Genomic DNA, 15,586 nt, shown 5'->3' with positions numbered 1-15,586 from the left:
TCTGCATCTCCCAGGTTGACAACCTCAGTTTCGTCTAGGTTAGACTTAGTTCTGTTCTCAAAATCGTCAACCTCTTTAACAACCTCTTCTGGTATATCATCTTCTTCTGAGTCTATATCCGTTTGTTGCGTTGTCTCGTTGCATGTCACAATCGTCAGTTCATCAAGATAAGTAATAGTAATGTTGTGTAAATAAAGTAAATGATGAAAAGTAATAAGAGCAAGATTTATAAGAAACTGAAATGCTTTGATAAATTTCATAATTGTTTTGAACATTGGAGCTCTTATTTCAATATTAAAAATGCGGAAAGAAAGTCAACTAGCGAAAAATAAAGATAATGCATGGTGCTTTGTTCAGACTTGCTACCCTGAAGCTTTCCGGGCCATGGTGGTTCTGGTGGACCAATTGTTGAGGCATGCTCCTCGGCTCACAACTTGTATTGAAGGGCCTTCCTCCTCGAAAATGGCACAACAGTCCATATTGTTATCTTCCAAAAACAAATTCCTCATCGCCGCCAGTGCTTCCTCATCTTCTGACCCATATATGACATCGGCTGGCTGGAAGGTCTGCTCTAAACGAGGTATCGGATTCTCCAGCGGGTAGTAGGGACTGCGCCATGGTGGCGACCAGTGGTTGAACTCCTCCCAAGTTTATTCATATCCCAAACTGAAAGTGGTACCGTGTTTCTTCAACTTGATAGGCTTAGTGATTCCTTGGAGATTCTTGCCAAGTCCCTTGCCAGGTTCGTATCCACACCAATTCAGTATACTTTCAATTTTGTTATCCCACCATTTATCCTTGTCCATGGTGTTTACTCGCTCAATGTGATGGTAGGTTTCTCCGCCTATCTTCCTTCTTCCTTCGATTGATGGGATGATCTGGCAATTGTATATGGGATTGCTACCGTCGCCGTGAATAATTACCTCTTGGTGATTCCACTTGAATTTCACTGCTTGATGTAGGGTTGATGCTACAGCCCCAGCGACATAGATCTAGGACCGTCCCAATAGCAAGTTGTAGGATGCTGAGACGTCTATCACTTGAAAATCAACGTCGAACCAAGTTAGTCCCATTTGCAGACACAAACTGATTTCCCCAATAGTGGACCTTTGGGATCCATCAAAAGCTTTGACATTGATGGCTCCATCTTTGATCTCATGCAGGCTCTTTCCCAATGTTCTGAGAGTCACCAATGGACAAATATTGAGGATGGACCCTCCGTCAATCAGGATTCTGGTGATGAAATAATCTTCACACTGCACAGTGATATGCAATGCCTTTTTGTGGCTTATCCCTTCAGGTGGCAGCTCATCTTCATGGAAAGTGATTTTGTGACTCTCCAATACTTGCCCTACCATGTTTGCCATTTCTCCTCCAGTTATGTTGCAGGGCACATATGCCTCACTCAGCACCTTCAATAAGGCATTCTTATGTGCGTTAGAGCTTTGTAGCAGAGCCAAGATAGAGATATGGGCCGGCGTTTTATTCAATTGATCAATGACCGAATACTCTTTGGCTCGTCACCTTCAACGATCAATCCAATAAACCCTTTGGAGTCCCAATCGTCTTCTATCTCAATCATGTGAACATCTCCATCCTTGTGGTCTGGTAGAGGATTGTTAAGGACATTCGGAGTAGGCTCCTTTGCCACAATGATCTTGTTGTCAATTAAAGCTTGGATCTTATCCTTTAGAGAGCGGCACTCATCAATGGTATGCCCCTTCATGCCGAAATGGTATGCACAGGTTTTGTTTGGGTTGACCCATTAGGAGGTTTTTTTGGGGTTTATGGCAGGGATAGGGGTGGCGTAACTAGCAACTTTGAGCCTTTCATACAACTAGTCGCTAGGTTCAGCAATGGCGGTATACTAATCGGGGGGTCTGCTGTAGAAGTTTGGTCAGGGTCTAAGGAAATTTTGGTGAGGGGGAGGTGACTGATAGTGGGCTTGTTGGGTGTTGTAGGCTTGGTAGACAGGTGCGGGTTGAGAGTGTCTGGAAGAAGTGGGCTGATATGGGGGAGGTGGAGATGATTGGTAATTAGGTGGTTGAGCTTGGTAAGAGGGCAATGATTCTTGGTAATTTGGGGTAGGCTGATATGTGAGAGGAGGTAAAGGGTAGGTTTGGTATTTGATTGGGGACTTTGTTCTCTGTGCAACCATCACGGCACTCACATCCCTTTTCTTGGACGTGCCACCAGACTGTAGAGCCTTATTGGTGGCCTGTAATGCTTCAAAGTTTGTGACCATACCACTTTTAATACCTTCATCGATCCTTTCCCCTAGCTTAATGATGTCGGAAAATTTCTGGCCTTTAATCAACATCAACCTCTCATAATATTGTGGGTCTTGAGCCCAGACGAAAAACCTATTCATTTGTTCTTCTTCTAAAGCCGACCTGACCTTAGCAACTTCTGATCTCCAACGAGTAGCATACTCGCGGAACGTCTTCGTAGGTTTCTTCTTTGAGTTTTGGATGTAGAACACATCTGGCGCATTCTCCGTGTTGAATCTAAATCTGTCCATGAAATCGGACGCCATACTTACCTAATTCGACCACTTCTTCGAGTCTTGGCTAATGTACCAAGATAGTGCATCCCCTTTCAGCCTTCTCATAAAGACCTTCATGCGAATCTTTTCATCCTTCCCTACTCCGACCAGCTTGTCATAGTAGGTCCTCAAATGGACTCTAGGATCCCCTGTGCCATCAAACATCTCGAACTTGGGAGGTTTGTACCCCTCAGGCAGTTTGACATCTGGCTGAATGCAAAGGTCTTCGTAATTCAATCCCTCGATCCCCTTGTTTCCTTCAACACCCTGAACTCTGCTAGACAACTTCTTGAGTTCTGCAACCAGCTTCTTGATAATAAAGTCTTTGTTATCAAACTCAGGTGTGCTTGAAATAGGTTGAGTATAGTGCGGTATGGTTTCCACATAGATGGGGGTATTGTGGAGATGATCATTTGTGGAGTTTAGTGGTTCAGGGATGAGCAGTGGGGTGTTGTTTGAAGTGTGGCATGTGTTGCAGTGGTGATGGGGAGCGGGTTGGTTTTGTGGTTTCGAGATGTTTTGTGGAGGTGTGGGGTTTTGAGTGTTGGAAAAGTTGACATCTGGGGTGGTGAGGGAAAACGACAAGTTTGCCAAGTTCCGAACTTGGTCCAGTTCTTCCTGAAATTTCAACAACTTTTGCTCGAGCTGGGAGGCACTTTCCTTGGAAACCTGAATACCCTGAGGAACCTCTACCCTTTCAACTGAGTTCTCCTTTCTGATGTTGCTCAAATCTTCCATTTTTTCCTTGTTCTTGTTTCTAATAGGACTTGGAGGAGGAGGAGGCGGAGGGCCCTTGATCTTGTGGAGTATGATGACGATGCCAGAGTGCAAGAACTAACCTTTGGGGAGGGGAATAAAACAAAAGTAAAAACGAAAAGGTAGCAAGTTAGTGCGGGTTGTAGGAAAAAGAAGTTGCGATATTTAAACACATAGTGCGAGAATATAATTTATGTCCTAATTTGGGAGCCTCGTTGTGCCAAAGGTAGGCCTAGCGACAAGTTGATTTGGAGAACTTATAATGCTAAATGCCTCATTTTATTGATAAAAATAAGACGAATCCCAAAACGATACTAAAAATAGCAGAAAATAAAATGTCACTAATGGCCATTGGCCTTATTACATTCTTAAAGCAAAAGAAAGGATTCCTAGCTACTTGGTCCCAGAAGGACCTTCTTCAGGTTGAATGTTTTCGTTGATCAGATCCTCCAGCTCGCGCAAATTTTCTAGTAAAAATGCCCTCTCCAAGCGTTCTCCTTTGCCTTCCTCAGCTTTTTGACAGTCGTTGACTCTTTTCCTCACTTTCCCTTCCAACTCCAGCAGACTGTATTCCAGATATTCCAGCTTCTCACTTTTGCCCTGGTGACTCTCTCTTTCCATTCGTTGATTTGGTTACTTGATGGGAGGTTCCTCCACCAAGTCAGCAAGAGTGAGGGTATGTTGACCATACCAAAGCTGGGAACTTTGTCGTTCATTTCTGCAAAACAAAAGGGCGAGGCCATACTTCTGACAGACTTGGCTATTAAATATCAACAATTAGCATGAGCAACATTTAGTTCTCCAAATAAATGCACAAACACGGTAGCGTCCGTTTGGGTTTCAAGGGAACCCAGTGGACTTTGGACAAGGCTATCTTAAAGAGTCATTATGCGGACAACATAACTGACTCGGCTAGGTTTGACAGTGATGCATGCACAATTGAACAGAGTAAGGTTTTTATGGGTATTAGACCGGTACCCTTGAGCGGACAACTCAAGAAGGGAAGGCACGGAACCGTCGACTGCACCGCTGATCGACTGGTTTTACCGCAAATACGCCTTTGCCAAATTTAGGGGGTGATAATATTGGAAGGGCGCAATCACTCATTATAAGTGTTGCTATGGCATTTTGTTTGGCACGAGTGGAATATGATGTTGAATATGCAATTACAATAATGAAACAAGTTGTCACGTATTTGCACGTTCATAAAGTAATGATTACAATAATTGCTCATAATTACAGCGACATTGAAGGAAAGAGGTAAAAGAAAGTATTAAAGAAAAGAAACAAAGAGCCAAGTCAGTTTCATAGCAGAAAAGAGGTAAAGACATTAAATAAAGGAAATAAAGAAGCAGTAAAGTAAAAGGAACATGAGATGGTAAAAGCCTAAAGAAGTCCCCAGCAGAGTCGCCATGCTGTCGCGCCCCCTTTTTCTAAAAAGCAAAATTGGGTTCAAGACATTTGGGAGGACAACTCGTTCCCTCTTGGGAATTGGGTTTTTTTAGGTTGAAGAGTCGCCACCTAATGATTAAAGTGCATTAGGACACCAAAGAAGAGTTCGAGTTGGAAAACCAGAGTTCGGGTAAGGGCTAGAAATTATCTCGAGGGGAAGGTGTTAGGACCTCCCCAAGATCCACTAGTGTGGTTCCCGGCCATGTTACAATTGTGACTTTGACTAACAAGTAATCAAATAAAGGTCTCAAATAGAAGGGGATGTACACATAATGTTTTAAGTGAATTGAAAGTTTGAAGAAAGATAAAGAAAACAGAAATCTTAAGCAAATAGTCCGGACAGTTAAAAAAAAGGGATAACAAGTAAAGGGGAAGGGGTCCTAGGTTTACAAACAATATGGATCACATCAATGTAATACCCGGCAATCACTCCTCAGAAGAAGGGTCGCACATGGTATTAGCGCACCGGTCATCATGTCCATATCTACCCTTTCCCACCCCGTTAAGGTATTAAACGCGAAATAGTGTCGTTACTTATTGCATGCTATTACCCGTCCCGATCCTATCAGTCCCGGAGGCATTTGGAACTACTAGTCCTAAAGGGAGGGAGGTTGGGCCTTTTCAGAGTTTTAAAAGGACAAAATTCTAATGCGACAAACAAAACACATAAGAAAGTAGGGGGAAACAAATAGCAGTTTAAGCGCTCAAACAAGTCTCCTCACTTAAAGGAGCAAATTATTTAGCATGACTTCAAATACTGGTTATAGTCTGAATTAAATTAAAGCGTTAGGAAATGCTGCTTCATCACATATTTCTTAGATGAGTAGTTCGAATTAGTCCTTGTCTGGTTGCAATTTATTAAAACTAACACAGTTAAACAATTTCCTACAGCTTACCTAGGCGGAAGTATACCGATTTTATGGAAGGGTTACTGATTTTAGAACCAATTAAATTTTGCAGATATTAAACAAACATTACTACTGATTTTAGACTTATAGATAAAATAGACGAATCAGATTCAGACGGCTGCTCCTATAGACATGATTTCTAAGTGTTATTGATTTTAAAACGAATATGTGAGTGCAGGAGCCCTATAGGCTTGGTGTCTTGAATGAAGTTGATTATTATTAAACCTATGTTGTTTGCCTAACGACAGATGAATATGCAGAAATGTAGAAACAAAACAATAGTTATGATTTCTATATGCAGAAACTTATAGGCATGGTTTCTAATGCAGTAATGAAACAACTTATAGGCAAGATTTCTACGTGTAATGCATAACTTATAGGCAGGATTTCTAAATGCCTAAGTGCAGAAATCTATACATGATTTCAATATGCAGAAACTTATAGGCATGGTTTCTAATGTAATAATGAGACGACTTATAGGCAGGAGTACTATATGATATGCATAAATACAGAATTTGTAAATAATAATACCTATGAGCATGTTGTCTACCCATATGCATACATAAATGACCCTCCCCTTTTTACTAGTCAACCTCAATAGTTATTACAAATTATTACAGACCCGAATGAATCAGAAAAAAAAAGTAAAATTACATCAGAAATTCCAGCTAAAACCAAACAGCCTAATTCAGACTCAAAGTCCAACAATATGAGATAAACCATCTTCCAGGATCAGATTTCCAAAAGCCTTTCTCATGTTTGGGATGTGTCAAAGTTCCCAAGAGTCTCAAAGGGCCCCGGGCAATGCTTACACCCCAAACACATTGCAGAATTGAGATCATAGTGCAGTGTTGAAGGGCCAACCCTCAGATATCCATGTTCAGAGGGAACTCAAGGTCCCAAAGCAAGGCTCATAAGAGGGGGGCAGAACTTAAGAGTCTAAGAATAAGTGTAAGTGCATAGGGGAAAGCTATGGTAGGCTGGTGGTCTTGCTCAGCAATTGGGAATGCTGGCACACCCCCGACCAGCCTGTTAGCCAAATCTTAGGAGTTAGGATCCATTGTGGATCAGGTTATGACGTGAGCAGTAATTTGAATACTGCCAGGCCATGAGCCTTAACTCAAACACATAGAAGGGAATATGGGGTAGGGATTCACAATAGAAATAGGTGTAGGGAAAGAACATACTTAGCATAAATCATTGAACATCAGCAGTAAAGTAAACAGGATTGCAGAAGACTCTAAATAAGCATATAGGGGTGAGGCAAAAACGTTAAATCAGAACATACTAGTTTCAGGGGAAAACAAGTAAAAAAAGTAGCCATAGAAAAGGCCAAGTTGCAAGCCAAGCAATTCCAAAGATCTCAAGCAAAAGCAGAGTGTTGAAAGAATATTGAATTCAAAGCAATATTGCAAGTGTGTAAGTATTGAATTGGAGTTAAGGACTGGTAGTGTGTAGGTCGTGTGAATTGAAGGTGTAAGGTGTCTTAAAAGTGCAGAAGGGCAGTCCCTTTTATAGTGCAAAAATCAAGTAAGAAAGGCAAGGAAATATCATTGAAATCAACCTCCCTTTCGTTAAGGGATTCTGATTTCAACGGGTAAAAAATTAGTTAAGGAAAAAAGTTTTAGTTAAAACCTTTTCAAAGTAGCACAAAAGGGGTAAGTAGATAGAAGTTATTTAAGGAAAACAATCAATGGCATACGTTTGTGCCAAATACGGCAAGGGAATCAATCAAACAGCCATAAAACCAAAATTACAAGTTCAATTCGAATGAACCAAGTCAAGAAGGGTAAAAGAGGTTCAATCGAAGAAAAATCAGTGACAATTCATCAGCCTTATTAAAGGGATTTTAGAATCAATCACTTAATTGGTGAAAACTTTTGAAGAGGAATTTCTCATATATAAAGCACACAGATCAAGCAAAAGGAATCGTCAGGTTTCTTAAAAAGAGAGTCTAACATTGAAAGTCTCAGAACCACAAGAAAAAGGGATTCGAGTTCAGTTACAGACTCATGATGAGTCTGAAAGCCTAGGGTCCCTAATACCACTTGCCAAAGAAACCCCCAAAGCCTAGGGTTTCAAATTGAGTCAGACAATGGAGATGAGAAGGCAGGCCACTTGAGAGGGGCTCAGAAGTCTTTTTCAAAGACTTATGAGAGACAAACACACACGATAGAAAGAACACTGATTCAAAGTCATGAGAACATGCTCGAGAAAAATTGGGGTTTAAACAAGTTCAGAAGAAAGAGATGATACGAGCTTTAAACAAAAGTAGATGAAATATGCTTAGCAGGAACACAAATAGAACTCAGTAAAGTGAACAAAATCAAAGAACTCAACCATAAACACATATAGCAAAGAATAAGGATTAACAACACGGATTAACAACACGGATTAACATGAGAGCATAAGAGTGACAGCAAAATAGAAGAGTCTCGCATAATAGAAAAGAAACAAGAGAAAAAACTCATGCGTAGTAGAAAAGAAAACATACGAGCCTAACATAGATAAACACACATAAAGAAAGAACGGAAAGACTCATAAAGATATTTGAAGAAACTTTTTCAGAAACCTTAAAATCGAAATTGAACGATTTTAAAAAAGAAATTTGGCGAAAACCTTTAAAATGTCAAATAAAGCCCAGACATATCACTGATCTAAGAAAATAGGCGGGTACAGAACCTCAGACGGCTTAGAGTTTTGCAGAGAAAACCCTAGCAATGAGAAAGGTCTTGAGGAAAGTCAGATCCTGAGTCGAAAAGACTCATATTGCTTGAATATGCCGGAACAATGGCCGGAGAAGCCATATATCTACAGATCTGAGAAGGATCTAAAGAAGGCCATTGAAGTCGGGCTTCAAACCTTGAATAGCTTAGGTCTGATGGTGAGAAAGGATGGTTACAGACCGTCCATGGCCAGAGACGCCATGGATTCCGGTGGAAACATGGTGAGATAAGGTGGGAAACGATTAGGGTTTCGGAGAGGTTCGAGAGATTTTGAGAGACGAAGATGAGCAGGGTGGGTTTTTAAATCGGGTCAGGGGTCGGGTGATTTGGGGGATTGGGCTGGTTTAATTTGGGGGTGGAATTGGGTCAAATTGAGGGCCAAAATTGAAAGGTGAAAGGGCTGTAATTGAAATAGAAATGGGCTAAGTGTTAAATAGCCTATTTTCCCTTTTTATTTTATAAAAATAGTAATAATGATTTTAAAAGTAAATTAAAATACTTAGCCAACAAATACTACATAAATATTAATTTAAAAATACTGGAAATAACTTTATAATTTTAAAATGCTACTAATCGTGAAATAGGCTATAATTGTAATTATATGCAATTTAGCTTAAAAATACCAAATAGATTTGTAAACAATATACAAAAATCATATTAATTATATTTTGGTGTAAATATAAGAATAAAATAAGTTATTCACCAAAATGATAATCTTGGAAATATTTATTGGATTTTGTACTACTAAAAATAGACAATAAATTGATTTTAAAATCTTAAAAGTTAGAAATAAAAATACCAAAACTCTTGGGCATGCTTATATATGTATGTACATGCTATTTTGAAAGTATTTTGTATATAAAAATACATAGGAAAAAATTGGGTATCAACACCGTGTTGAAGCCATTTAGCACTCGAGATGCAGGTATAATTTGATCATATAGGCCGAGCTGCTCTATGACCCTCAATCTGATTATGTTTGCTGAGCTACCTAGATCCACAAGAACACGTTTAACTTAAATTTTATTTAACAAAATCAAAATTACCAGGGCGTCATTGTGCGGCTGAGATATGCCTTTCGCTTCCTCGTCGTTGAATGATTGGACGCCTTCGGGCACATAGCTCCTAGTCCATTTTTCTTTGGTGATCGGCACCTTGGTGCATTTGAATACGGGCCCTTGTGGGACATCGACGCCACCAACGATCATATGGATCACATGTTGTGGTTCTTCATACTCACTTTTCTATTTGCATCTCTTTCCCTGAAGTGGTTCTTAGCTCGATCACTGAGAAACTCCCGAAGATGACCCTCGTTGAACAATCGAGCTACCTCTTCCCTTAGCTGCCGGCAGTCTTCGCTCCTATGACCATGTGTGCCATGATATTTACACATCAAGTTTGGATTCCTTTGAGAAGGATAGATTTGTATCGGCCTGGGCCACTTGGTATCTTTTATTCTCCCAATAACTGACACGATCCCCGATGCATATATGTTGAAGTTATACTTTGACAATCGAGGTGCTTCAGTGGGGTCAGTATGTGTATCAAAACCATTCTTACTCATGAGTCCCCGAGAGCTTTGGCCTCGATCGTTTTTCCCATCATTTCGAGGAGCGTTACGCCCCGAACCATTGTTTCTCCGATCAATATACGGCTAATATTGTTCTTTGTTTGACCTTGATTCCCTGTCTGTATCCCTCGGGGGTTTAACTGCCAATCTATTAGGATGAACTGAACCTGAGGGGGCTCCCAACTGGTCGGCCTCAACCCTGATCTTTAATTAGTAATGATTATATACGTCTGACCATGTCACAACTGGATACTCGATCAAATTCTGCTTCAATTATCGAGACGCGATCAAACTCCGCTCGTTCAAACCCTGCATAATAGCCTGCACTTCCCAATCATTCGAGACCGGCGATAGTTTCATTCTCTCAATCTAAAATCGGGATACGAACTTCCTTAGCATCTTATCGTTCCTCTGCCTTATCTTAAAGACATCTGATTTCCTTGTTGCCACCTTTTATGAGTCCTACGTGTGCCTTTACGAAGGTGTCTACTACCATAGAAAAAGAATCGATAGAGTTCGGGGGCAAGTTGTGATACCAAATCATGGCTCTTTAGACAAGTTTTCCACCAAACGTTTTCAACAACACTGACTCGATCTCATCATCATTCAAGTTGTTTCCTTTAATCCTGCAAGTATATGAGGTAATATGTTCGTTAGGATTGCTCATGCCATTGTATTTTGGTATATCGAGCATACGAAATTTCTTGGGGATGGGCATCGGAGCCGCACTCAGAGGGAACAACTTTTGTATGAACTTTTTGGCATCCAAACCTTTCAATACTGGGGGTGCCCCCGGTATTTGATCAACACAGAAGTTATAAGTCTCCACCTTTTTGTCAGTATCCTTAATCTTCTTTTCCCCGGACCCGATCATCTTAGTGAGTTCTTCGAGCATCCTTATAATTATGGGGTTAGTCCGCGAGCCACTACCATTTGATCTCTCTGGTTTCGGTTCAGCACGTCGAGTGCTTTCTGGTTCGGCTATACTCGGAGTTTTATTCTGACTTTGAAGTTGAGCAATGGTAATCTGTTGAGCTTGTAGCATTTCGAATATCACTTGGAGGATGATTCCCCCATCTCCTATACCCTGTGTTCCTTGTCCCCCAGACCGGGCTTCCCTGCGTATACTTCCTCCGGGATCTGTGCCTAAATCTGCATTCAAAGCAACGTGTGAACTAACATCAACTGGTTCCACATTTGCCACTTCCCCAGGGTTTATCGGTGGTACACCAACCCCTACATTGTTGTTTTTCCCATTAAATCCAAGACCATCGTTGCCGTGAACATGTGTATTTTGCGAGTTTCACATGTTTTAGCCTGAGAATCAAAAATTCTTGACAAGAAAAAGTGTAAAAATAATGTGTTTTATGAGAATCAGCAATGAAATAATCACTATTATCTTTAGCCCCACGGTGGCCGCCAAACTGTTCACCTCGAAAATACGAGTAACAATTAAATCTGATTTGTGATTTTAAAGATATGTGATTTAGTTCAATACTAATGTAACGACCCGACTGGTCGTTTTTCTTTTTAGAGCCTCGTCCCCTTAAATAAGACTTTCCGCACTTGCTTTAACTAATTTATGACATGCGGGGATGGTTGGTTCGGAATTTGGAAGAGTTTGGGTTGAAATATGCACACTTGATTCCCTAAGATTTTCTTAAAAGGCTAAGTTTGACCTTGGTCAACATTTTTAGTAAACGGACCCGGACTTGTGTTTTGACGGTCCCGGGGGGTCCGTAGGAAAATAGGGGACCAGGGCGTATGCCCAGAATCGAATTCTGAGGTCCCTAGCCCGAGTAATGAATTTTTGTTAGAAATTGTTAAATTGAAATTCTAAGAATTTAATGAAATTGAATAATGCTTGATCATGTTGGTATCGGGGCTGTATGTTGGTTACGGAGCTTGGTACAGGTCCAATATAACATTTAAGACTTGCACGTAAAATTTTGTGTCAATCCGAGTAGTATAAGTATGTTTCGGCGCGTTAGAAGTAAATTGAAGAACTTGAAGTTCATAAGTTTGATTCAATTGGTTTTAGGGGGTGATTCTTAGATTTGGCATTGCTTCGGGCATGCCTGGGGTTCGAGTGAGTTCGTTTTATGATTTCAAACTTGTCGGTATGTTCGGGCGTGGCCAGGGGGCCCTGAGCGTCAATCAGATGAGGCTCGAGTGAAGTTGAAAAAAATTGGCAAGGAGCTGAAGCTGCACCTGCGGTTGGTTAGCCGCAGGTGCGGTCAACTCATTACAAAAGCGGCCAAAGGGAGGAGCCCATGAACTGCAGGAGCGGCTCCAAGACCGTAGAAGCAGCCCTAGCCCATGTGGCCTAATTCCTCAGATGCGTGCCTCCTCTTCTAGAAGCGAGACCGCAGATGTAGTCCCCTAACCGCAGGTATGAAAATCGCTGAAGGCAGTGCCGTTATTTAATACGGGAGTGTGTCATTTTTGACACATTTCCACCATTGTTTGGGTGATTTGGGAGCTTTCTAAGAGAGAGATTCCACCTAGCATCTTGAGATAAGTTCATCCTACTTATTTCTAGTTTAATACTTGAACCTTGGGTAGATTAACACACAAGATTAAGGAAAAATCATGGGATTAGAGCAAAACCTAGGGTTTTGATAAAAGTTAGATTTAACCACGAAATATGTTATGGAATGAAGTAGAGATCATATATTATTGATCCTTAGGTTATAAAGAATTACTTTTTTCGAAAAATTTCAGAATTCGGGCGCATGGTCCTGGGGTCGGATTTTAGGAAACTTGTGTTTTGGGTTGGGAAATTACTTTAATAGTTAGAATGCAATTTTTTGAGCTTTTATTAACTAGTTCCTATGTTGTTGAGTTAGTTTTGGATCGTTCGACTCCAAATTGAGGGTTTGAGCATGCTCTTGGTATTGGAAGTACGCCTTGGAGCAAGGTAAGTCTCCTTTCTAACCTTGTAAGAGGGAATTGTCCCCATAGGTAAAATAATTGAATAAATTGCCACTAAATGCGGGGGTACGCACACACTAGTTGACGAGAGTTCGTGCATAGATACTATTCCATTAATTGTCCAGGTAGTTTAGGACCCGTATCATGCCATATTTGTGAATGTTTATGTCCTTTCATGCTAATGAGATCACCTAGGATATGCTAGAGATTTGGGAATTGAACACATGTGAACGTATGCACTTGCTTGAACACTTGTATGAATTTATTTGAATATAAATGCGCCTTTATGTACCTTCTTGATGATAATTGATATTCGTGAATGGGGCCGATTGCCTCGGTAGAAATAGATGCATCTATGGTTCACGCCATTCGACCCTCTGGCAGTGCACAATTTCTTTTCAGTTGGACCGGGTCGTACGACCTCGGCATAATGTGCGCATGATATCTATGTGAAATCTTATTCATGACTTACTTTGTTAAATGCTCTGAAATGTAAATGGCTAACTGTGATATTATCTAGGACATGACTTATCACTTCTTGCTATAAATTGTTATTTATTTGTGACATCCATGCTTAGCATAACACTTTCTTATATTATTTGACCCTAGTAAGTTTCATGACCCAAACTGATGGGCCACGACGGGTGCCTAAGTCCTACCTGTCAAACACCCCTAAGCATACATCTAGGATATGAACCTGTATAATATATGTTGAATTACGAAGATAACATACATGAAGGAAACCTGCCAACAAGGCATATGTACGTATATATGCAGAATACAGGGGGCGAGCCGAAAAGGCTGCTATAGACAACTATACATCCAATAACTGAAAGCCGACAAGGCCACATACAACCCAACTAGACGTACTGTCTACAAAAATCTAATAAAAATATAACTGTACAAAGACGGTACCGAGCCACGTCATACATATATATATATATATATATAAACATATCGTACCAAAATCAAAAGCAGCTCCAGATCAAGTTGAGCATGCCAACTCTCGCTGATCAAAGATCTTAAGAAGGGGTACCGTTAGCTTTTCTACCTGCACCTGCGGGCATGAAATGCAGGCCCCGTGAATTAGGGCTTCGGTATGAAAAATGTACTGAGTATGTAAGGCATGAAAATTAGTACGTAAAAGACATAAATGAAACATGGAATACAGAAACACATCTTTAAATCTGAATAACTTTGTAAATTCTGAAACGTTTATAATATCATGCACGTGCATATAAATATCGTTCCATGCATAGGTATGGATGTACATAATATAATCAAGCCACTGAGGACATCCCATCATATCGTCTCGGCTACTGTGGGCACATCATCAACATATACCAGCTGATCTGGTGGTGGTGCGCATATAACGACGTAACCTTTTTCATATCCGATATACATATATTTACATATATAGCGTATATAATGCCATCTGGTCATGTATCAATGCACATGAGTGAAATGCATGAAAAATATGTAATAATCTCAATATTCCTTCCGGATAAACTTTTTCAACTGCGTATTATTCTAAGACCATGAACAGGAGATAATAAAAATTCTTATGGGGAATCAAAAATATAGACACCCCTACCATTTCTATGAATAAAGCAATTTATGGAAACTATGCGTCTGCTTGTTTCTCCAGTATAATTTGGACCATGCCAAAAGAAAGAAGGGATGGCCTTAACGTACCTGTTCTTTGATTTATTTGATCGAAGTGAAGCTTCTGCTTCCGTGAAATATGTTGGAACGAGAGAATGAAGCTTCTACTTCTCAATTTGAATGAATTTTGGCTTGGAATAAAGGCTTCTAATGTTTTCCTTAGTTTCTAACCTTTCAAATTAAGAAAGGAAGCTTTCTTGCTTTCCTTGTTAATGTGTTCTCATCATTTTTGAAGACTTCCATAGACATGGACTGATGTAAGGCACCATATAGGCTAGAATATACACAAAATTTTATCTAGCTAACTTCAACATTGGACAGATAACCTTTGTATCATTTTCATTAGTTGCCACCTAGAATTATGACTACTTAGTCATTTTTCTAGTTTTGTGGCTTCTTTCCACGTTGGGGGGTTAATTTATAGTTTTTTATTCACTTATTAGTTAATTGAGTAATGTCCTATTACCCGGTAATTAATCAATTACCCGCATAATTTAAAAATTACCACAAATTACTTAAAATTTTATTTATTTTTAAAATACTTTATATATTATACTACCGTGGTCATATGGTACCTTGCATGGTACTAGTTCTTAATTATCGGGTATTATCGCTTGACCCATATTTTATTTCAAATTGTCCACTTTCAACGAAACTCGTTTTCTTTAATCCGTGTGCTCATTTATCCTTCATAACACTTATTTATTGCTTGTTATAACTAGCATAAGTATGTTAACGTCAAAATAATCTCATCCCCGAGTCTATGTCGGTTAACTGAAAACAAAATTTTAACATACGAAAACGCGAGATGTAATAGTAAGTATCAAGTCAACCTCTCATCTTTACTTCTTCGAGATTAGACGGGATACTTACTGGGTACATATTGTTTCTGTACTCTACTATGCTTCTGTACTTGATTGACAGGATCTGAGGTAGGTACATTTGGCTATCAGTCTGGTGCACGTTCTTAATCGTAGTCCGAGACTTCCACGGTGAGCTGCTCCCCTCCTATGTCGATCAACAACATGAT

The sequence above is a fragment of the Nicotiana sylvestris genome, chromosome 2 (assembly GCF_000393655.2).
Source record: "Nicotiana sylvestris chromosome 2, ASM39365v2, whole genome shotgun sequence".
NCBI lineage: Eukaryota > Viridiplantae > Streptophyta > Magnoliopsida > Solanales > Solanaceae > Nicotiana > Nicotiana sylvestris.
The sequence above is the reverse complement of the archived record's forward strand: the minus strand, read 5'-3'. Positions refer to the sequence as shown.